We start from the raw sequence: 24,994 nt of genomic DNA, 5'->3' as shown, positions 1-24,994 counted from the left end.
TTTCTAGATTTCGAGATTTGTTTTTAAATTATTTCCACTATTTCTCTGAAACATTGGCTTTCCTATTTTTGAATTGTTATTTATTCAAAACGTTCCTTCAAATACATTTCACACTCAAAATAGTAAGAGATAGCGGAAACAGAAAAAGCAGAAAATTCAGTATTATCAATAACTATCGTGATAACGAAAATCCTTAAGCTTGCCAACTGTAATCCGGTTTTCCAAAAATTTGTGTCAGGTTTTCTAAAAATCATGTCGGAATTTCTACTATTTTTTTGGGAGAATTGTGGCCCATCTAAACTATGTGAATTATTTCTATTGTTTCCTGTAAATGTCAACTTTTATATTTTAAATTGATATTTATTGAGAGTGTCCTATAAAAGAGATTTCACACACAAAATAGTAAAAAGTGTTGGTTTGTATGGGCCTGACCCAGGTTCAGAGGTGATTTAGCCGAACAAATCCCAGTACTACTGGCCCTTTTGGCAACAATCACGGAGCGCAGACTGAGGTCTCACCTGAAGTAGTATGGGAGGGTGCTAGAACTAGGTTTCCACACCCTATGGATGTCTGATGAGCTTTTGGAGATCCACAATTTAACCCTGTGTGCATGTCGCTACACGCACTTGCTAGGCCTTCGTAGCTTGTGATGTTTCTTTCGCGCAACCCTACCCGGGGCGCAACTCGTACAATACCCAAGTTCCTTCTTGTTAATCTTTTATTACTCGATTACTTAACTTGTGTGTATGATTATTACAGCATATTCATCAATCATATCAGAGAGCATGATAAAATAAACCAACATAACTGTAAAGAAGACAATACATAATAGATACACCAAAATAGGAATCAACTTCTCTTTATTAATCTCCGATCCAGATTACAGACTCGACACCGCCCTGCGCACTCAACTGCAGGGGTCTTCGCACTCAGCTGCAGACTCTACTAGGCCTCTGTGCACTCAGCTGCAGAGCCTTTTCCTACCACTACGACCCAGTACACTTAGACTATTCTCTCACTAATCATCACTATCTTTACACCTAGAGCCTCGCTCTATTTATACACTCCCATGGTCCACAAACCATGGGTAGGCAAACATGACTTTACATTCTGTTACAATACTTTAGGGCGGACAACCCTATGACTCATCCTATACCTTTGATCCAGGTGGATGTTGGTGGCCACCCACCTATCCCATTTGGACCCCCCACAACTGTCTCTTTCGGTTTTTCAGTTTCCTAAATTGTAGCACAATTTACTATTTTTAGCAGTTTTTCGGGTCCTGAACTTCCAGAGCCGTTTTGAAGCCCTAAATGACGTTTTTTGGGAAATCTGGGGGAAACATGGGTCCATGGACTGATGTTGCCCTTACCAAAGTGGTAGTGCTCAGATAGATCTTTCTAACGAGCTATTGTACGTGTCAAACGGAGATCATATGCCAAAGTTACAACCCCGAGAAGTTGATGTACCAATTTACCCAAACGGGGCCCACAGTTTGGCGTTTCATCTTCTAGGGTTAGATTTTGGAATTTTAAGGGTTTTCCATTGTTTCTCAACAATAAATATGCCTTCGAGCCTCATTGTAACACAGTTCAGAGGCATGTAGCCACCACATCTCTTCTTAGAGATAAGCTACCATCGCCCTAGCTGGTTTATTTCCATTACTGTTTGTGAGCATATTTCAGTATTTTACATTAATGAAATGAAGTATTATTTCCACTGCATCTCTATGTTTATGGTTATTTTTGTAATTTGTTGCGTTCTTGTTTAAGTCCGGATCAGTGGTATCAGAGCGGTCTGCTTTTTCTCTGTTTTTCTTTGCATGTCCCCAACGAGGTCGGGATATAAGGAGTTAGGGCTTGAACTGGTCGAACCTTTGCAAGAGCAGACTCGCAAATCTCGACGGCCTCCCATGGCGAATGAGAAGAAAGGCAAGAGATCCTATCAAAATCTTGCTCGAAGAAGCCCTCGAGCGACAAAGGAATGCGATGATGGATAGCTTTGCGCAGATCCTTCAACAACTACCCAGAGGCGATGCATCGGCTTCCAGCAGCTACTCTGGAAACACCACATCGTTTAAGGTACAAGTGAATTTTGAAATCCCCATCTTCGAGGGTCAAATAGATGCAGATGTCGTAGATAAATGGTTAAATCTGTTAGATGGGTATTTTTCTGTTCAAGAATTTTCGAGTCGGGAAAAGATTGTTTTCGCTCTTCTCAAAGTAGACCCCACGTCAAGGACTGGTGAGAAACCTACTGCGAGCAGAAGGATGAAAGTACAGGCTCACTATTTTTAGCCACACCCACTTTGAATGACTTTCGGGATGCCATCAAGGAGAAATACTATCCTATCAAAAGCTATGAGGATAAATACATCAAATGGACCACACTACGGCAGGGACGAGACCAAGGTGTGCCAGAGTTCACAAACATTTTTCATACCCTTCGCACACAATTGGGTATCAAAGATTCTGAGCTGCATTTGGTACTCAAATACCGTGGTTGCCTACACAGATACATCCAGGAAGAGATGGAGTTCCTGAACATCTCTTCGCTCGGCATGGCATACCGATACGCTGTCAAAATTGAGCAAAAATTCAAACAGAAGAAGCGAGACTTTGGATTTGCAAATTTGAAGCCCAAAGGACAAAGCCAAGGCAAGGTGACCCAAGACAACCTATCGAAGCCGCAAGAAAAGAACAACACCATGAAGCCGAAGAAGGACACAGGAAAGTGGTGTGAGTTCCACAAGAGTCCCACTCATAACACAAGTGAGTGTCGGACCAAGCAGTCGATGGTGGTTGAGTTGAAGGCTTCTGAATCAGATGCATGTTCCGACCCTGAGCCAGAACCCGACAAGTGGAATGGAAAAGGAAAGCAAATCATTGATGCGGATCCCAGCGCCACTATTGCCACTGCCAATATCCAAAAAAATGAGCCCGAAAATTCAGAGGAAGGGGAGCGTCTTTTCCACTCACAGATGTGGGTGAAGGGTTTGCCGCTGCAATTTATTGTCGATAGTGGCAGCCAAAAGAACCTTGTTTCAGCAGAGGTTGTGAAGCGGTTGGGCCTACCGACTACACCACACCCACAGCCGTACAGTATCGGGTGGCTTCACGAAGGACGAGATCTCAAAGTTCACCAACAGTGCTTCCTTCCCTACAACATCAAGCCCTTCACAGACGAGATATTGTGTGATGTTACACCTCTAGATTTTTGCGATGTACTATTAGGCCAGCCATACTTGTGGAGGTGACATGTTGTGCATGAGTCAAGGCCTCGCGCTGTCATTATTTCTTTAGATAATTCATTATACAGGATACCAGAGGTAGCCCCACCTACCGCCACCTCTTTGATCACTACCAAGAAAAGCAGCAAGCTCATCTCCCAGACTAGGAAATTTATTTTCTGTCTGGTTCACTCCCAAAGTAAGGGGAAGATCGTTGCTACATCCATGACCCCCGCAAAGGGTTCCTCCATGCGGCAGCAACAACAAAGGGATACGGTCATGACAGAACACAGGAACAACTTCTCCTCACCCACAGGGGTACCACACAAGTTTCAGGTGGGCAACAAAGTCTGGTTGCATCGACAGAAAGCATGCCTTACCAGAAACCATCAGAAGCTCAGACCACTCAGACATGGTCCTTACACCAGTACCAAGGCTACAGGAAACAATGCTTTGGAGCACAACATTCCTCCATTCCTTCGCTTGCACCGAGTGTTCAATGTGGATCATCGTCGACCATGCTTCCCACCATTACTGGACACATTAGTGATTGCAGAACAGCTCACCAGAGACCCAACTCAGCAGAAGCTTCCTCATCTCAGGGGGAAACTCAACGCAATGGGGACCATTGCTTTCTAAGGGGGGAGGAATGATCTAGGTGGATGTTGGTGGCCACCCACCTATCCCATTTGGACCCCCCACAACTGTCTTTTTTTGTTTTTCAGTTTCCTAAATTGTAGCACAATTTACTATTGTTAGCAATTTTTCGGGTCCTGAACTTCCGGAGCCGTTTTGAGGCCCTAAAGGACATTTTTTTGGAAATTTGGGGGCAACATCAATCCATGGACCAATGTTGCCCTTCCCAAAGTGGTAGTTCTAACGAGCTATTGTATGGGTCAAACGGAGATCGTATGCCAAAGTTACAACCCCGGGAAGTTGATGTACCAATTTACCAAAACGGGGCCCACATTTTGGCTTTGGAATGTTGCCCTTCCCAAAGTGGTAGTTCAAACGAGCTATTGTATGCGTCAAACGGAGATCGTATGCCAAAGTTACAACCTTGAGAAGTTGATGTACCAATTTACCCAAACGGGGCCCACAGTTTGGCTTTGGAATGTTAAGGGTTTTCCATTGTTTCTCAACAATAAATAGGCCTTCGAGCCTCATTGTAACACAGTTCAGAGGCATGTAGCCACCACATCTCTTCTCAGAGATAAGCTACCATCGCCCTAGCTGGTTATTTCCATTACTGTTTGTAAGCATATTTCAGTATTTTACATTAATGAAATGAAGTACTATTTCCGCTGCATCTCTGTGTTTATGGTTATCTTTGTAATTTGTTGCGTTCCTTTAAGTCCGGATCAACCTTGCTCTCCGCGCCTGCAATTCGTGGAGTCTTACAGATCCTTTGACCAAAACTTGGGCTTTGAGCGCCAAAACATGTTATGGGGGCATTCCATGCCCAACAGACCCCCAACACATTCATCGTGACTCATCCCGAGTCACTCTGCTGATGCAGTGATCTTGGCACAGAACCCCTCCAACTAGTCTCGCACTGCTTGGAGGTCCGCGACACATTGTTTTGTTGTTTGTTGGACCTGTTGCATGCGCTCTACTGTTGCTTCTTTGTGAGGCTCTACTATCTATCTTAGCGCATATAGTCCCTGCATCTACGTGAGCTTTCCCTCAATCTCGGCCATAATGGTGAAGGCCTCATCAATCCAAGGCTAGACGCGTGCTTTGAGAAGTGCCTCTTTCTGTCTTGCAACATCCACCTGCTCCTTCAGTGCCCTTGCTTACTTCATCTTGGCCAGTCGTTGGGTGAGGACGACTGTCTATGGTCACGCATCTCAATGATCTAGCCATCATGTTGCAATCAAGTGTTGTTACTTCATGCAATCGATTCTGCCACCGCTCTACTTCTTCGTCTGAATCTGAAGTGCAGGATCTTTTGCGCTCCCACGAGATTATCCCATCTGCAGTAGAATTCACCCAATCCTGGTCTCGCATAGTTATCTTGTAAATACAATTAAGATCGTCATCACTATCATCGTCGTGCAGTGATCGATGTAGCACGCTCCTTCGACTGGATCCAGTGGTACTACTATGCGTAGTGAGTTTTTCTCGAAGATCATTTTGCGCTTCTTTAGATTTATGACTCTATTCATATCGATGGCCCAGTCTATTCCTACCAGCATGGGATAGGGGTTACTATCATCGATAATCTCTATCACTTCAAAATATTCCTGTGCATTCAAACCTTCAATATCTACTGTTACCCCTTGCAATCTTCCCATGGGAAAAATCTTTTGTTGGTTCGCCATTCATAACTAAATATGGTACCATTGTAACGCGAGTCTGCCCATGTGTTCCCATGTTTGCTTTGGTAATACATTCGCTTCCGAACCTAGAGCTAGGATTACCTGATCTATTTCATACTCACCAATCTGTGCATTCAACCTCATTTCCCTTCTAGTGCACAATGCATGATTCCCTAGTTTCTGGACCACGTGTGGTTCCCCTGACCCCGTGCACCTAGTTATCAATTCATGTAGTCCCTTAACTGCTTTTCTATCGCACAACAGCTTCATGCATGTCTCCAGAAAGGTAGTGAGCATTGAAGGATCCATCCTGGGTTCTAGTTGATCCTTAGTACCTAAAGTGGAGGCCTTCGTGAAGCTCTTCTTACCTTCCATGAATGTCTCCTTCGCACGTTCTAAATCAAACTTGGGTTCCTTAGCAGGAGCCTTGCAAACCCACGCACTTTCTTCTGGCTACTTCCCCTTATCATCCCCCGTGGTCATACCGCTTCCAAGAATCGTGTTTACATTCGGGTCTTCTTCACGCAGCTCAGACCTCGTCATTCGTATATTTTGAGTTGGAGGGGGCTGGAATATCCCTTTTCGCACATCCTTGTGATCAACAAAGGGAAGTCTTCTCTCTCATGATGAAACTGAGCACAATCCAAACATGATATCCTTGTCGGGTTGGTACAATTGTTTGCATAGTGCCCTAGCCCTCTCCAATTGTAACAAATTAGTTGTCCAAGCCCCCTTCTTGGTCCCATTCTGACTCGTCCTCAACCGTGCCGTGACATCCTCGTATTTGGGTCGAGGGCTCGCGTTTCGGTCTGCATCCCGTAGGCAGGGGTTTAATCCATCATTAGTTCGTAACTGCAGCAAGTGCCTTCATCATGGCCTACCGACCTGCAGAGATTACAAAACAATTGTTGTGATATCTGTGTATACTTCTGCAACAAATGAAAATTATCCATACTGTGTTTTCCTCCTATCTGATAGATCGCGCACCATAAAGCAGGTGCCGCGCTCAGCCTTGCCTGTGCCTCCGTCTCAACGACATCGACCCTCCTCCTACCAAGTAGTTTGTAGACACTGGACAATGACCTTTGTTGTGGCCCTGGCCTTTTCACTTTATGCACCATACTTCCTCGCACGCCTCCGGCCGAGGTGCCCTATCCTATTTCAAACTCTGCATTCCAGACACAGATTCTGTAGTTGCACGTGGATTTTTTCTATAGTTGTGCGTGGATTTATTGGACTCCCAACCCAGGGTATAGTATAGGGGTCTTGTGTAATATCATTGCCATTTCCAATGCTTCGCCCTGGGTGGAAAGTTTGTGTTGTGATAGCACCATCCTCAAGTGTGGTGTCAGAGATGCTACAAACCATGTGCGATGATGTCCATCCGTCAAAATCATATTGGCTTCACGAATCATACTCTTCAGCCGTTGATCCAAATCTTGGGGGATCTCACCCGGGAGCATCATGATCTCTTTAAATTCGATGATCAATTGTGTTTTTGACTTCGGCATGCTAAATTCCCTATTCAGCGTGGCCTGGATCTCTGTAATTCCTGCATTTGGGTGGTCATTAGAATGCTTTATATACCATGTCAATGTGCGATCCTACAGCACGCTTACTAGCGTGGCTTTCTTGATATTGTCATCTGTGACACCTTGTGCTTCCCATACCGCTCTTACCACGAACCATAATTGGTACAGATCTTCATTCCCTACTCTGAATACCGGTAGCTTGATCGTGCTCGCCATACTGAACTGTAGTGGTGGCGGAGGTGGAGTGGGCGAGGTGGAGGTGAGGGGAGTGAAACGGGTGGCGGTGTGGGTGGAGGTGGTAAACACGGAATTCGCTGCCTTATCAAACTAAACATGCTTCTCAGAGAAACCTTCGCAAGCTCTTCCTCGCTCTCCCGAGAGGGTGAAATTAAGGGACTATTTTCTAATTCTTCACTACTTCCACATTTGTAGATCTTCCTGCTCCACGTAGTCCCAAACATTAATTTGTTCGCATAACCTGCTTTTCACACAATAGCATCTTAATCCAAGTGTTCAAAGATTTAATATACTTACCTCACAGTCCCTTGAGAAAACGTCGTTCTGCCTCACTATAGCTAATGGTCATGTCTACCGCGAACTCAATGATAAATCCTCCTATTACCCGGTCGAGCCAAAGGTCCACAACACGTGCGATCTTATCTTCTTACACTTCTAGTCTGTGCACTAATTTCGGAGTCCACACTATTGGTTTGTCAAGCCTACACCTTCCATGGCTATCTGCCAACTTCGCGATCCACTCATATAGCTCAGAAAGAAAGGATGCAAAGAAAATTTCGTGGATTTCCGTATACAAGTAGTGCTCCAACCACTATTCCTTAGATACTTGCGGAGTTCTGTTTTCCTGTGTCGTGAACTCATGAATCTTCTTGTCCAACCACTCTTCAATTTCTTTCTTTGTTGGGTTCCAGTGGCATGACATCAGACATCCCTTATGCAGATCTCGGTCCCGGCAATGGAACCATTTGTTGGCTTGTATGGGCCTGACCCAGGTTCAGAGGTGATTTAACGAAACAAATCTCGGTACTACTAGCCCTTTCGGCAACAGTCCGCCTAGCACAAACTAAGGTCTCACCCGAAGTAGTATGGGAGGGTGCTAGAACCAGGTTTCCGCACCCTGTGGATGTCTGATAAGCTTTTGGAGATCCATGGTTTAACCCTGTGTGCACGTTGCTACGCACACTTGCCAGGCCTTCGCAGCCTGTGATGCTTCTTTCGCGTAGCCCTATCCGGGGCGCAACCCGTACAATACCCAAGTTCCTTGTTGTTAATATGTTATTACTCGATTACTTAACTTGTGTGTATGAATATTACAGCATATTAATCAATCATATCATAGCATGTCATAAAATAAACCAACATAAAAGTAAAGAAGACAATGCACAAAAGATACACCAAAATAGGAATCAACTTCTCTTTATTAATCTCTGATCCAGATTACATACTCGACATCGCCCTGCGCAATCAGCTGCAAGGGTCCACGCACTCAGCTACGGACTCTACTAGGCCGCTGTGCACTCAGCTGTAGAGCCTTTTCCTACCACTACGACCCAGTACACTTAGACTCTTCTCTCTCAAATCATCGTTATCTTTACACATAGAGCCTCGCTCTATTTATACACTCCCATGGTCCGTGGACCATGGGTAGGCCGACATGACTTTACATTCCGTTACAATACATTAGGGCAGACAACCTTATGACTCATCCTATACCTCGCTCTTTGCTCCTGCAATTCGTGGAGTCTTACAGAACCTTTGACCAAAACTTGGGCTTTGAGCCCCAAAACATGTTGTGGGGGCATTCCATGCCCAACAACAGGTGGTGGTTGCTTATCATATCAATAAATCTATACCTAAAGCGTAGTGAAAATGTTACTGATCGAAATAATATTTTAAAAGTACAAAGGAGAAATGGCTACGAGGGGAAGAAAAGAAGTTATTTGAATCGATACGATTAATTCACTTATGTTTATCGATGTAACATCCCTAGTGAAAATTTCATGTAATAAAAATTAATAAAGGAAAAATAAGACCACGTTTAAGGGACACTTATTCCAAGCTGAATGTGGGAAAAGATATCCTAGTGGGCATCACTGGATGTGTTTATGGCTAAAGGAAATTGGCAAAGGAAAAGGCATTAAAAAGCAAGGAATTTTCGGCAAATTTATTTATGAAAATAAAGGAAAATAGGAGAAAAGTAAGGTGAAAGGTCACAAGTTACATGTGACGAGGAAAATGAAGGAAAATAATGGAAAATGAAGAAAATAGAGGCCTCATTAATAAAAAGGCTTCTGAGGATCAGTTTGTAACCTTTTCTCAGTTCAATTTTGGAGCTCTCCCATTATTCTCTCTCTCTCTCTCTCTCTTACTCTTGGACACTTAGAGTTTTCTTGGAGAACTCTAGCTTTGGAGAAAGGAAAGAAAAGCAAAAAAATGGGAAGGAAGGAAAGCAAGGAGCAAGCAAGGAATAACAGGATCAAGCAACTTCAACAAGAATACTTGCACGAAACATATTGCATGTGTGATTTCCTAGATGGTTTTGACATGCATGTTGGTGTATGGTTCTCTTGCTGATAGTGGTTTTCAGTCTAGCCTTGCCTTTTCCTCATGCCATGGTGTGTTGGGATGTTGATCTCAGTTTTGAGCTTTGGAATTGTTGGATGGATTTCAGAATCTGGGGTGGAGGTGGTCTCAAGGTTCATTCCCAAAGGCCTAGGCATCCCTTGACTAGTTTTGCTAGGATACACAGTAAATCCCAAGGGAGATGTCTTCGTTTAGGGCCTAGTGATCTAGGATTGGATTACAGTAAATCCTGAGATACAAGGAGACAATAAATTCCTCAAGGATAGTGATGGATTCTAGATGGCATTCCTAGTTTGGTTCGGTTCTATGATCAGAGCACTGGTTTTGGTGTGATCTGTTTTGGATTGGTTTATCCATGAGATCCCACATTCATGCTTGGAATATGGCACGGGGGTGATTGGCTAAAAGAAATATTTGGTTCAGCCATGTCTATGGTCAGGTGGTATGTGTAAGTCACGAAGCTGGTCGGATTTTCCTGTTTAATAAAAGCTAAGTTCTCTTTCTTTTGTACTTGTTTATATGTGGATTTAATAGTTGTTATATCATTGTTACTTTCATGGTTTAATGTTGGTTATAAGCATGGTTATATGACTAGTTATTTTCATGGTTATTTCATGTATTTACTTGTAACTGAAAGGATAATGGATGCAAGACCTAATTGATGTCATAACAGTTCAAGGGAGAAGGTGGTGATCCTTCTTGTCATGTCTCGTAAGAGTTTTCAATCATTCATGCTTTGTCTTATATCATAGACCTGTAGATTGTGTTGATTCCAAGTGTTTGACATAATGTTATTTCCAATTGGGGATGGTTAGGCCTAGTCCTGGAGTTAGTTTTTGATTTATTAGTCTTTTCATCATGTGTTTAATGGATTTCATAAGTTAAAACAAGTTCTAGGCAGTGGTCAGAATTATGGGCTTGAAAAGTGCCTTAAATCCCATGGACACTGGCACAAGTCTGCTGGAAATTGTCCCTAGACATAGGCATGCAGGATTGTGGGAGCATCCATAGGTTTAATAACTTAAAACTCAGTGGGACCCATGGGCATGATACTTTTGTGGTTGAGATGGCTCTTAGGAGTGTTTTTGATGATGTGGAAGGTATGTTTGATAGGTTTCCATCGATTCCACTTCCTTAAGGATACCTAGGAGGCTGAATCATATCATAGTAGCCTCTCATCATGTGTTTACCCCAGTTGGGCATTTAGTTGGGTAGATATGGGAGGAGGGTGTTACAGAGTGGTATCAGAGCGTGTTTCACTCTCTTTGGGTCATATCTGATACTATAGAGTGGTATCAGAGCGTGGTTCACCCCTCACAATGGATAGGTTGTGTGTTGGTCATGCATTCATGTTGGTTTCACGTGTGTTAATCATCCTTGTGGTCTATGTGCTTGTTGTTTATGCACGGTGTCAGTCATGGTTATAGTGATGTTGCCATGTGAAGGAAGATGTTGTTGTGTGAAGTGTGTTGTCATGGGTGTATGATTGGTTACATGTTGTTATGCTTGCATACTGTCAATGTACAGTGACATGGTTGTTGTTGTCATGCATGAGGTCATGGTATGTGTAGTTGATATGGTCATGCATTGATGACTGGACTCTAGTGAGAATGATGGATATATGGTTACATGCTTATGTGTTACATTTCTATATGTTGTCATGATTATATTGTACATGTATCACGCTGATTTGTTGATCTTGCAGACAAGGTATCCTCCCCAAAGTATACTAAGGTATGTTGATTTATTGTGACTTGGTTTAGCTGACATAGTGTGCCTTGCAGGAAAGAGATCAAAATGGATAGCAAGATGGTAGACTACAAAGACACTCCTTTGATTTAGCAAGCACGTTGATAAGCTTGATGGAAGAAATAAAGAGTTGTAAGGCACACAATGATAAAATCATGCAGGAACAAGAGAAACAAGTAGAGTTTAATGCAGTACTCCTTCAAAGTTTGTCAGAGTTGCAACGACAGGGACCACTTCAGATCAACCATTAGAGAGAGGGAAAAACTAATGGGGCATATGGAAGCAGGTCTCATGGTGCTCATAGGTTGGATAGAGGTGAAACAATAAGAGATGGTAGGTCCTTGGATACTCTGGATAGGAGGGGTGATAGGCACAGGTACTATTCTAATTCTGAATTTGACATGCATCATGATTTCCATCATTATCATCCTTACAGGAGGAGTGATAGGGGATACTTATCGATTGAATTTAAGAAATCAAAGCCACCTACCTTTGATGGAGAGATGAAGAAATCATAGGATGCAGAAGCATGCTTTCTTGGTATGAGGAAGTTCTTCAAATTGCATGATTATTTAGAAAACATGAAAGCAAGGATAGCCACTTTCAGTCTCAAATGTAAACAAGATATTTGGTGGGAAGATGTGAATAATTTCAAAGGTATTTATGAGGATGACTTAACTTGACATGAGTTTGAGAGGATCTTCAAGAAGAAGTATTTTTCGAAAAGGTACTATGATGACAGAGTTAAGGATTTTTATGAGTTGCAAATGTGTTCCATGATAGATGATGAGTACACTAGTAGGTTCTTGGTGTTGTTGAGATATGTACCTTAACTCAAGGAGGAGAAGGTTGAGGTTCAAAGATTAATCAGTGGACTGTCAGTAGCATACAGAGACCATATTGAGTTTGATGAACCTAGATCATTGGAGGAGGCCATCTAAAATTTGAAACATTGTTATGAGCATTTGAAGCGAAAATTCGAGCCTAAGATTGACTTGAAAGGAAACAAGAAAGTTAAAGGAAAATGGTTGCCAAAGTGAGGAATACCTCAAGATGCAAGTGAGAAAGAAAATGTAGTCCCTTACAAGAAATTCAATACAACTGAGAAGGGACATGGAGAATAGCAGACTAGAGGCGATGGTAGAGCACCATTGTAGTGTTGGATACGTGACAAGGATCATCATGAGAAGGATTGTCCACATTATAAGGGTGGTAGACCCCAGATCTATAGTGCTCAAGAGACACATATAGTTGGTGATGTTGTTCATATCATTCCTCGAACTTATGCAGTTGTGGAAAATAGGCAAGCAAATCATCTGGCATATATCATTGAGATGGACGGTAAGCTTTGTAATCACTTTGTTTATATTTGATTGATCTTAGATTTAATTATAGTTATATTAATCCTGACCTGGTGGATAAGTGTGGTTTGAGAAAAGTAGTGCATGCAAAATCTTGGTTGGTATAGTTGGCTACAGGTACAAAGAACAGAGTTCACCATTGGGTAAGAGATTGTGCATTTGAGTTAAATGGTATGCCTACAACAACATATTTGAATGTACTACAATTGGGCTCGTATAGTATGATTTTGGGTATGGATTGGTTGTACCTTCATAGGACCAAAGTGGATTGCTTTGACAAGGCCATTGAGAGTGTGGATGATAGTGGGGAAAAGAGAATTTTGCGAGGAAATAAGAAGCCCACATTAGTGAGGATGGTTACCACTATGCAGGCTAAGCGTAGTTGTAAAAATGGTTGTGTGATGTTTGTAGTGCATATATCTAGTGACAAGGGAAAGGATGTTGAGGATGCAGAAATCTTCAAGAGGTACCTTGTATTGTAGCAGTATCAGGACATGTTTCCATCAGAGATTCCAAAGTTACTTCCCACAGGGAACTAGATTTCTCTATTGAGTTGGTGTCGGGGACAACACCAGAATCAAAGGCACGTTACAGGATGAGCACTCTAGAGATAGTAAAGCTAAAATTGCAGTTAAAGGAGATGCTTGACAAGGGATACATTAGGCCAAGTGTATCACCTTGGGGTGCACCAGTGTTGTTCATAAAAAAGAAATATGGTACTCTCAGTGTGCATTGATTACAGGCAATTGAACAAGGTAACGATCTAGAACATGTTCCAATTGCTGAGGATTGATGATTTGTTTGATCCGTTGATGGGAGAAGCAGTCTTCTCCAAGATCGACTTGAGATCGGGATACCATCGGGTATGCATCAAGGAAGAGGATATCTATAAGATTGTGTTTACAACTAGGTATGGGCATTATGAGTTTGTTGTAGCTCCATTCAGTTTGACTAATGCTCCAACTACATTTATATGTTTGATGAATAGCGCATTACGTCCTTATCTGGACAAGTTTTTTATTATATTCATTGATGACATATTGATATACTACAAGAATGAGGAAGAGCATGCCGAGAATTTAGCAGCAGTGTTGAGATTGCTAAGAGAGCATCAGTTGTATGCTAAGCTTAGCAAGTGCAGATTCTTTCCAATAGAAGTGCATTGCTTAGGACATTTTGTTTCCAAGGAAGGCATAGCAGCAGATCCAGAAAAGATAAGGGCCATCATGGAGTGGGTAGCTCCTAAGAATGTGGATTAGGTGAGAACATTCATGGGATTGGTAGGTTACTACAGTACGTTCAATAGGAAATTCTCATGCATTACATATCCTATCACATCATTTCATAGGAAAGTTAAAAAGTTCGAATGGGCAGAAGAATGTGGAACTAGTTTTGAGCATCTCAAGCATCTATTGATGCATGCACTAGTGTTAAAGATTGCACATTTGGACAAAGAATTTGCGGTGTGTACAGATGCTTGCAAGAGAGGACTTGGTGGAGTCCTTTTTGCAAGAAATATAAGTAGTGTGCTATGAGTCACAGAAACTAAATGAGCATGAGCAGAATTATATGACACATGATCTTGAGCTAGCAGCAATCATACATGCATTGAAGATGTGGAGGCACTATCTTCTTGGCAGGAGGTTTGTATTGATAAAGGATCATAGTGGGTTGAGATATTTGTTTGACCAGCCGAATATAAATGCCAGACAAGCTAGATGGTTGGCTACCCTTAGTGAGTTTGACTTCAAGATCATATACATTAAGGAAAAGGAGAACCGAGTTGTAGATGCTCATAGCAGGAAGGTACAGGTGAATCACATAGCAGTTATGAGATCTTATGGGACAGATTTATAGGATATGATCTTTTAGGTAGGACAACGGGATGACAAATATATGGAGATTATGCACAGGTTACATCAGAGTACAGGTACATGTACATGTGATCAGGATGCAAACTATTCTCTCACGGTAGATGGTTTGGTGAGATTCAGGGATAATATCTATGTGTCGAATTGCAGTGAGCTCAAGAAGCTTATCTTGGGAGAGTTTCATGTCAAGCCATGCTCAAGTCACCCAGGATATTAGAAGACGTTGATGGCGGTAAAAAAATTCTACTATTGGTCGAATCTGAAGAAGGAAGTGACCGAGTTCGTGGTTAGGTGTTGGGATTGTCAGCAGGTGAAGGAAAAATGTAGGCATCCAAGTGGTCTACTATATCCTATTGTGATTCTGGAATGGAAATGGGAGGTCATTTCCATTGATTTCACTACAGATATTCTAAGGACAGTAAGACAACATGATTCTATTATGGTCATCATTGAAAGGTTGAGTAAGGTAGCTCACTTCATTCCAGTGAGGACTACATATTTAGCCAGCAAGGTGGCATGAGATTTCATCAGAGAGATAGTGAGATTAAATGGCGTTCTGAAGAATATTATGTTTATGGATACGAATTTCACTTCCAAGATTTAAAAGGAACTATTTGCATGCTTAGGTACAGAGTTGGCCTTCAATACAACTTATCATCTGCAGACAGATGGACATATAGAGAGATTCAATAGGGTCTTGGATGATATGTTGAGGATGCACGTGAGGCACCAACATAGGAGATGGGAGGAGTATCTTCCATTGGTTGATTTTCATTTAACAATGGTTATCAGGAGTCATTAAGGATGAGTCCTTTCAAGGCACTGTATGGGTGGAGTTGTAATATTCCCATACTCTGGATTGATCCAGTGAACAAGGTACTTATTGGATCGGATATGTTAGCAGACATGGAATAAGAAAGGTAGGTTATAAAGAAGAATCTAAAGGCAGCACAGGATAGATAGAAGACTTATGCAGACCAACACATGGCATTCAAGGTGTAGAAATTTTGAATAATATGACACATATTCACAGAGATTATCCCGATTATACACTATTGCAGAATACATGCATAATACATAACCTCCTCTACGTTGATCATCAATTTAGCAGCATCAAAAACAATGAAACATCAATAGCATGCACACATTAACACAGTATGTAACCCGGGGAAAGCTTACAGCTGAAAACCCCACACTATCTGTATATTAATGATTGAGAACATGTAACTTTACATAGTACAATACTCCTCACAAGTATCCAACACTATCTCCACCTGTTACACACAAAACTAGCTCAGGTCTGATCTCCAAATCTCCCCCGCTGCTTGCCCGCCTCCACTGCACAATCCTGCAAGAGAATGAATGAATCCAAACTCGTTCCAAGTTCTATTTACCTTGGAGAATCACTCACACTGGAAATCACGTGAGCACAGGCTATATCACTGGGCATATGCAATTCTCATGGGCATACTCAATCCTTTGATTGTGAAAAGTTTCATGCACAACTATAGTCACAACTGATAGCATTCTCAACCTCTAACACCTGTCTCCACTGAACTGTACATGCACTGAGTTAACTGATGTATTCTTCAGTTGCATTATGAGTTAATAGTTAGTGAATTAATTAACAATCAATTCACACAACTCATCACTAGTGTATTCTCCAGTTAGACTGAATACAACTAGTTCAACTGAACACAACTCCATCAACTCCACATCTAACTCCACCAAACTCAACTGCTTGAGTTCTAACTGAAGTCCTGCATGCAATAGCTCAACTGACCCACAAAGAAAACGTATTTCCTTCTGACAGCTGAATGTGACACATCTGTAGCTCAAACTGAAGTGCTCCAAGAGGATAAGATAAAGTTTATAGTCTAAATATTATTATGAGACAATAATATTTGACTTTTCTATTTTTGACTAGCAGTCTAAAAATAGACTTTGATCACTCCTGTTGTGATCCAAAAATAGAAGTCCATCTATTTTTCCCAACATGACCAATCATCCATAAACAGCATCCTGCAACTCATAGACCATGATCCATATGTCTAAAAATAGACTTTGCACCAAAAACACCCTGCGGGCCCACTTAGTGAAGGCGACTCCTTTCCACTAAGCTCCATAATCTTGTTGCATTCTCAACACTCCCTGTCAACAAGATATGGATTATCTGCAACCCCTATCCTGCAACTCTGGAATGTTCTGCATGCAACACATTTGTCTGGTCCACTTGCTCCAACAACACTTGGAACAAAAACACTCCCAACTGACCACTCTGTTGGGCTAGGAACATACTGAGATGTTGAAGCTCTACCTACTGCTGACAAGTGCTCCCTCTCTGACATATGCGCTACTGCAACATCTCCATGCATCTCGCACCATTGCACACTTCTTTGTGCCACCTAGCACTGTGCAAAACACTTGTGCCTCTCGCATTGTTGTAGCCTGCTAGGTATGCGCAGTCCTGGGATTCCCTACATTGTCGCTCTCTCTGCCGCTCCATCTGCATCTGTCTCTACCCAATCAGTCAGTTCCTACTACTCCACATCGGGGCTCCCGTAGCAAGGTCTCATCCAAGAGGTTGGGTACCTCAAGGATCCTGCCCCTCCTCCTTGGGACGATCAATCCACATCACCCACCTCCTACCTGGAGGTATGGCTGCATGCGATCCCTCAGCCCACCTGGCTTGAAGTTTCCCCCTACTGGAGGTCTCTGCATGAGTATATGTCTCTACTCGATCTCCTCTCAGCTTCCCTTGTTGTGGCTGCTCCACAACCTCCTGAAGTTGTTGCACCAATCGTGGCTCCTCCACAATCATCTGAGACTTCTTCTGGCTCTGCATGTTGAGAGGTAATATACGCTCCCTCTCAACCACCAAGTCTCCATCAGTTGCCTCGCTACTCAAGGCTTTGCATGCATCTTGAACCTCAAGAGCATACAGGTTCTTGACCCGTGAACCAATCTGCTTCACGTGTCTAGTGATGATGTGTCTAAGGAAAACCTTTCCCTTACTGAAGACTACATCATAGCCTCTGTCTTCCAGCATCGTGATCAACACCAAGTTTCTCTTCAGTCCTGGTACATACTTGACATCGGTCAAGGTAAGGCAAGCTCCATGCTCCCTCCGAAAAATAACCATGCCTACACCTAAGACACTATACTTCTCATCATTACCCATCCCTCTGAGTATCTAGAGATCTTTCTCCTCCAAAGTACTGAACAAACTTTTGTCACCAGTCATGTGGAAAGAAGCTCCACTGTCAAGAAACCAACCAATTCCCATCATGGATGAAACCATGCATGCGAAGAGTGTGAAATCCAACTCAAATTGTGAAGCAAGTGCCTCACCTTCAGATCCTTCCCCGGATCCCTTCTTGGACTTCTTTGGGCAATTAATAGCATAATGGCCCAACTCATGACAACAAAAGCATCTCACCTTCGACTTGCCAACCTTCTTCCCATCATTAGAAGAACTGGATTCGGAAAGAGAAACCTTCCCCTTCCCGTTCTTCGCCTTACTTGCTAAGGCACAGTTCTCCTCATCATGCATACATGAAGAATTATCTCTGATGCGCCGTCTAATCTCCTCTTGCACAAGATCCGACCAAAGTCTCTCCCATCCTGGAAATTTCTCCCTTCCATTCACCGTGTCTTGGTAGTTATGCCAACTCTTAGGAAGGCCAAGGAGTGCTAGACTCACCATATCCTCATCCTCAACAGTTACCCCCACACTTCCCAGCTTATCCCGGCATTGGGTGAACTTCGTGAGATACTGGGGCATACTGTCTCCATTCTCAAACCTAATGTTTCTGAGTTTATCCTTGAGCGCCAACTTCCTCTAGTCGCTCTTGCTTTGGAATAATTCTATCAACGTTTTCCACATCAAATATGGAGAAGCCTTTCCATGGAGGCTGGACACAATGTGATCCCTCACGCCCTCCAATAGAATCCTTTGACACTTTGTTGTCTTCTTTTGCCAATCCCCGACTTGAGCAGCATTAGTAGGTTTTGGGACATCCACATCTATGAACTCCTTCAACCCATTATCATCTAACACCGCCTCCATCTTGTCCTTCCATGCAATATAGTTCGAGCTGCCCTCAAGGGCATACTCCAATCGCAATCCGTTGAAATACATTTCAACTTTGACAACAAGAAAACACTGTTGCAAATTCGAATTCCACCAGCTCAAAAAACTCAACTGCTTCTGATCTAAAATTCGTGAGAACAAAGTATTTCTCGTACAGAGATCAACTATATTGGCATTCACAGGATATCTCACCTTCCAAAAAAAGGATGAATCCAGAGGCTACCTGGCCCAATCACAGACTTTGCCTCAAGAAATAAAATGTAAACACTTTCTGAATAATAGAATTGATGATCAATACAACACTGATATCATGTAGAACTTCTTCTACAAATCAGCTCGCTCTGATACCATGTAGAAATTTTGAATAATATGACACATATTCACAGAGATTATCCCGATTATACACTATTGCGGAATACTGTTAGGATATTCCGACATATAGGAAATAGTTAAGTACAACTTGGTCTAGTATAGAGTTAGGTATAGAGTTAGGTAAAGTGTGTTTCTTAACCATTGTACATTTTGTAACTTACAATCCGACGGTCACGATATGTAGTGATCCGACGGTTCATTCTCTCCTCGGTATTACCGACACTTGACCCGTGGCTTGACACCCGATTGGTCCATGATTTCTATTTAAAGCGCATGGAGGGTCATTTGTAGGGTAATCCGTGCATGAGAGAAGCATATGTAAATTTTCATTCTTTTATTAATAAATTGCCTGAAGTGGCCGCGTTGGCTTAGGCCGTGGACTGTTTCCCTCTTTGAGGGTTTTAACCACGTCAAAAATACTGGTGTATTGATCTACGATCTAGTTGTGAGCGGTGTCCTTTGGTGTTCTGTCTGAGGAACTTACCCTATAAATTCCTACATGGTATCAGAGCTATTTGAGGGCCGCGTCAGTTGGTGATCCAAATCTGAAGCCGGTAGAACTGCATTCGACTGTTGTTTCCTAGATCTGTTGTTTCTGACTACTTTCAGGCTGAGAGGAATGCTCTGTTGTGTTGGGAGCATCTGTTCCAGTGAGGAACCCCTTTCATTTCACGCGAAAAGGTTTCTAGTAGCCCTAGCTGCGTCATTTTTAAGATCTGGAGGTATACAGTGTTTATTTGCAGTTTACTGTTATTTTCTCTCTGTTTATTTCAATTTCGGTTTATTTAGCCTTTTTTATTAGCAGATATATACCTTTCATTTATGCGTATGCTCTTTGCCCTGCGACTCTGTGCGATTTGGGCAAATCAGAAACAGAAAGGAAGGATTTTTCTCATGCGTATGTTCTTTTCCCTGCGCCTTAGGGTGATCTCAAAAAATTAGAAACATTGAGGAAAATATTTAGTTTCCGGCTAAAGCTAACTTTGAGCCGCAAGGTTCATTTTTGAAAATATTTAGTTTTTCGGCTAAAGCTAACTTCGAGCCGTAAGGTTCGTTTTCTTTGCATGTCCGTGTTGGGTTTTGTGTTTTTTGTTTTGTAGGGAAAAAGAGCTTTCTCAAAGCAAGCACACAACCCAAAGCCCCCCCCTCTCTCTCTCTCTCTCAAATTTTTTGTATAACTCAATTGGTTCAAAGCTATTTTAAGAGAGTATAGGTCTTGGAATCAAGTCTCCATTTTGTGGGGGCGGACTTTTTTTCATTTCCGCACATTCCCACACTTCGTCGGCAACTTCATCAACTTTTTTTCAAAAAGCCATAACTTCTTCATCCGGAAGCCGTTTTCAGAGCCGTTTTTTTAAACCAGCCTAATTTTTCGAGATCTATCCATTGGAACACTTAGTTTTAGCATCTTTAGCTTCATTTTCCATTGAAATGGAAAGTCAATACCAAGTTACTCTTGACAGCACCAACTACTTCCAATGGTTGGCCTACATTGAGGATTTACTTAGAAGTAAAAGTCTCTACAGAATAGCCTCAGGCCAAGAAAAGAAACCGAAGGATGAAGATAAGGCTGCTAAATGGGAAAATAGGCAAGATCAAGCACGTGGATTGATAGGGATGTCTATTTCTCCAGATCTTAGATTCCATAAGCCATGAAACAAATCAATAAAGTTTTTGGAATTAAAAATGAACTTAGAGCCCATCAACTTGAAAATGAGTTGCTTACATTGGACCCTAATAATTTTTATTGCATTGAAGATTTCTTGTCCAAGTTCAAGACCCTTAGATATCTCTTGGAAGGTGTTAAAGTTAAGAAAGAAGATAATAACCTTATCTATTCCATTCTTACTAAGTTGGGACCAACCTACTCTGTGTTTGTTTCCACCTTCCATTCTACAAGAGAAGCCTTCATTTCTCAAGGAATAGACTACAAGTCCCCTTCCTTTGACTCTTTTTGTGATTCTTTAATAAGAGAAGAAGAAAAACTCTTACACCTTGGTCTTCTTAATCTTGGAAACTCTTCCAAGAAAGCGTTAGCCGCCCAGCAGCAACCAAATTCAAAGAATCCTAAGAAGTCATATCCTAAAAAGAATGGTCCTAAACCAAACAAGGGTCCTAAGCAATTTCAGCCCCAAAATGAAAAATCATTTCAACAAAATGATAAGACAAATAAAAACAAAGGGAAGAAGACTGATAGACATTGCAATTTTTGTAATCGAGATGGCCACTTAGAATCAAAATGCTTTAAGAAGATGGAAGCCTTGGAAGCAGCAATGAAGAAGCATAACATCCATTTGGGGCAATCTTCAACTTCAACTTCATCTTCAGGAATGGCACTTTCTGCATGTGGTTGTCAAGCATCTCGGTCTGGCTATGCATTAAATGTATCTTCTTCTTCTCATTCTCATGAGTGGCTCATTGATTCTGGAGCTTCTTATCACATGGCCAAAAACAAAGCCATGTTTTCTTCTTTAAATGATTGTAACACCAAAAATATATATGTTGGTGATGATAGATCTCTTAATGTTGTAGGGACTGGAACTGTTCATCTAGACAATGGTCAGTTTAATGATGTATTATGTGTTCCAACCTTATCCTGCAACCTTCTATCTGTATATCAGATAACTCATTCAGGTGAAGGTAAAATCGTTGAATTTTCACCTCATGATGTTGTAATCAAGGACTTAAGAGATCCTAAACAGATTTTGGCTACTGGCATTGCTGATGATTCTACAAGGTTGTATAAGTTTCACAACTTTGGGTCATCAAATCTTCCCTCAGTATTTGTTGCTCATAACGATGAAGTGAGCAAACTTTGGCATGAGCGATTTGGTCACTTAAACTATCGCTCCCTTTAGCATCTATGTAAAGAAAATATGGTGACAGGTCTTCCTATGGTATCTTGCAGAGATGGTGTTTGTTCCGGATGTGTACTCGGAAAACATCATCGGGACAGTTTTGAAAAATGTGCCTCTTGGCACGCCTCAGCCCCTTTACAGCTTGTGCATAGTGATTTATGTGGTCCACTTCCTGTTGTTTCATTCTCTGGCTGCAAGTATTTCTTAACTTTCATTGATGATTTCTCCAAGCGCACTTGGGTATACTTCTTAAAACTCAAGAGTGAAGTATTTAACACATTTTTGGCCTTCAAAACCTTTGTTGAAAAACAATCTGGACATCAAATTCTTAAGCTAAGATCTGATAATGGCGAAGAATATGTTAAAAACACATTCATCAACTTTTGCACTGAGAATGGAATACAAATGCAACATACTGTTCCATATACTCCACAATAAAATGGTGTAGCTGAAAGGAAGAATCGCACCTTAAAGGAAATGGCTAATTGTATGCTACAATCTAAAGGACTTGGTCTTAGTTTTTGGGCAGAAGCAATTAACTGTGCAAATTACATAATAAATCACACTCCTACTAAGGCTTTAAAGAATATCACTCCAGAAGAAGCATGGAGCTCAATCAAACCAGATGTAAGTCACTTTCGTGTTTTTGGAAGTGAAGCGTGGGCCCATATTCCAGATGAAAAGCATAAAGATTTAGAACCTAAGAGTGAAAAATGTACTTTTGTTGGATATTCTGAAGATGTCAAAGGCTATAGACTTATTCCATTTAAGTCCAAAAATGTTATCATTAGAAGAGATGTAAAATTTGATGAAAATATATCGGCCTGCGAGCCTAGTCCGGCGGATGTGCCACCTCTCCCTATCTCTTCTACCTTTGAAAACATTTCTTCTTCAGATGATGAAAGTGAGGATGACAATCCTCCCCCACCATCTCAGGATCCTCCTTCAGCTCCTGAGCTTCCAAAATGGGTTCGTGCTACTCGAGATGCAGCGGGTGATCTTGCCAGTGATCCTACAGATTAGCGACGCACACGTTCTCAGTTCGAGAGAGCCTCTTCTTTACTAGCTCAATCTCCAGTAAATTATGATCCTGACACCTTTGCAGAAGCTTCAGGCCATCCAGATTGGGAAGTAGCTATGAATGAAGAATATCATTCATTATTGGCAAATGATACATGGGATCTTGTTCCTCTACCAAAGGGACGAAAACTTGTTAGATGCAAATGGGTTTACAGAACCAAGTATGGACCAGATGGGAAAGTTGATAAATATAAAGCTCGTCTTGTTGCTAAAGGTTTTTCACAGGTTGAAGGCATTGACTACACTGAAACCTTCTCCCCTGTTGCCAAAATGAACTCTATCCACCTTGTTCTTTCCCTTGCTGCCTCGTTCAAATGGGAAGTCCATCAGATGGATGTTAAATCTGCCTTCTTGCATGGGGACTTGCATGAAGAAATCTACATGGAACAACCCATTGGATTCATAAAAACAGACTCCAGCCTTGTATGTCGGCTTAAGAAATCCCTTTATGGTCTCAAGCAAGCTCCTCGAGCTTGGTATGCCAAAATGGACAGCTTTCTTTTAGAATATGGCTTTTCTAGGTGTCATTCTGACAATGTTGTCTACACCAAGAAAGTGGGCAAGTCTCTTATCATTCTTGTTCTTTATGTTGATGATCTTATCCTTACCGGTAGTGATCCCAACCTTATCAACCATGTGAAGTCTAGCCTTAAAAGGAAGTTTGAAATGACAGACTTAGGACACTTACATTATTTTCTCGGTCTTCAAGTCTTGCAATCCAAGGAAGGTATTTCCCTTTCTCAGTCCAAGTATGCATGTGATATTCTACGCCACTTTCACATGGAAGATTGTAAGCCAACCCCTTCTCCCTTTCAGTCTGGAGTCAAACTTTCAGTCACTTGTACTTCTCCTGAAGTTGATGCTACCTTATACCGTCAACTTGTAGGAAAACTTTTGTATCTAACCCATACTCGTTCTGACCTTTCCTTTGTTGTTGGCCTTGTTGCTCGGTTCATGCAAAACCCCCGTGAAATTCATTGGAAAGCAGCTAAAAGAATACTTCGTTATGTTCGAGGTACAGTTCAGTTTGGGATTCATTACAGTGCCGAAGAAACTCCTCTATTGGTTGGTTTCACTGATTCTGATTGGGCTGGTGACCCTGATGATCAGAAGTATACTGCCAGTTATGTGTTCACTCTTGGTTCAGGACCTATTACATGGGCTTGCAAGAAACAAGGTGCCATTTCCCTTTCATCAGCAGAAGTACAGTATTGTGGTGCCGTAGAAGCTAGTAAGGAAACCTTGTGGCTTCGTCAGATCCTATCAGAGTTTGGCTTTGAGAAGCAGCATTCGACTACACTTTGGTGTGATAATCAAAGTGCCATTCAGCTATGCAAAGATCCAGTCCAACATCAGCGCAGCAAACACATTGAACTGCACATGCACTTCATCAGAAAGCTCATTCACGACCATGTTCTTGAAGTGCAATATTGTTCAACAAATGATCAAGTTGCAAACATCTTCACAAAGGCTCTCACAGAGGCAAAGTTCACTAAACTTCGATTTATGGTTGGAGTTCAAGAAGTTGTCAATAAGGGGGGATAGGCTCTAGTGCCTCCTTCCTTTTCCTATTGTGTCATATTTGTAAATCCTTCAATCCTATCCCAAGTTGTTCTTAAGGGGGGATGTTAGGATATTCCGACACATAGGAAATAGTTAAGTACAACTTGGTCTAGTATAGAGTTAGGTATAGAGTTAGGTAAAGTGTGTTTCTTTACCGTTGTACATATTGTAACTTACAATCCGGCGGTCACGATATGTAGTGATCCGACGGTTCATTCTCTCCTCGGTATTACCGACACTTGATTCGTGGCTTGACACCCGATTGGTCCATGATTTCTATTTAAAGTGCATGGAGGGTCATTTGTAGGGTAATCCGTGCATGAGAGAAGCATATGTAAATTTTCATTCTTTTATTAATAAATTG

This window comes from Pinus tabuliformis, chromosome 9 (genome assembly GCF_031772625.1).
Source record: "Pinus tabuliformis cultivar Carrire ecotype Pingquan chromosome 9, CPIR1, whole genome shotgun sequence".
NCBI lineage: Eukaryota > Viridiplantae > Streptophyta > Pinopsida > Pinales > Pinaceae > Pinus > Pinus tabuliformis.
This window is presented reverse-complemented; position numbering follows the sequence as displayed.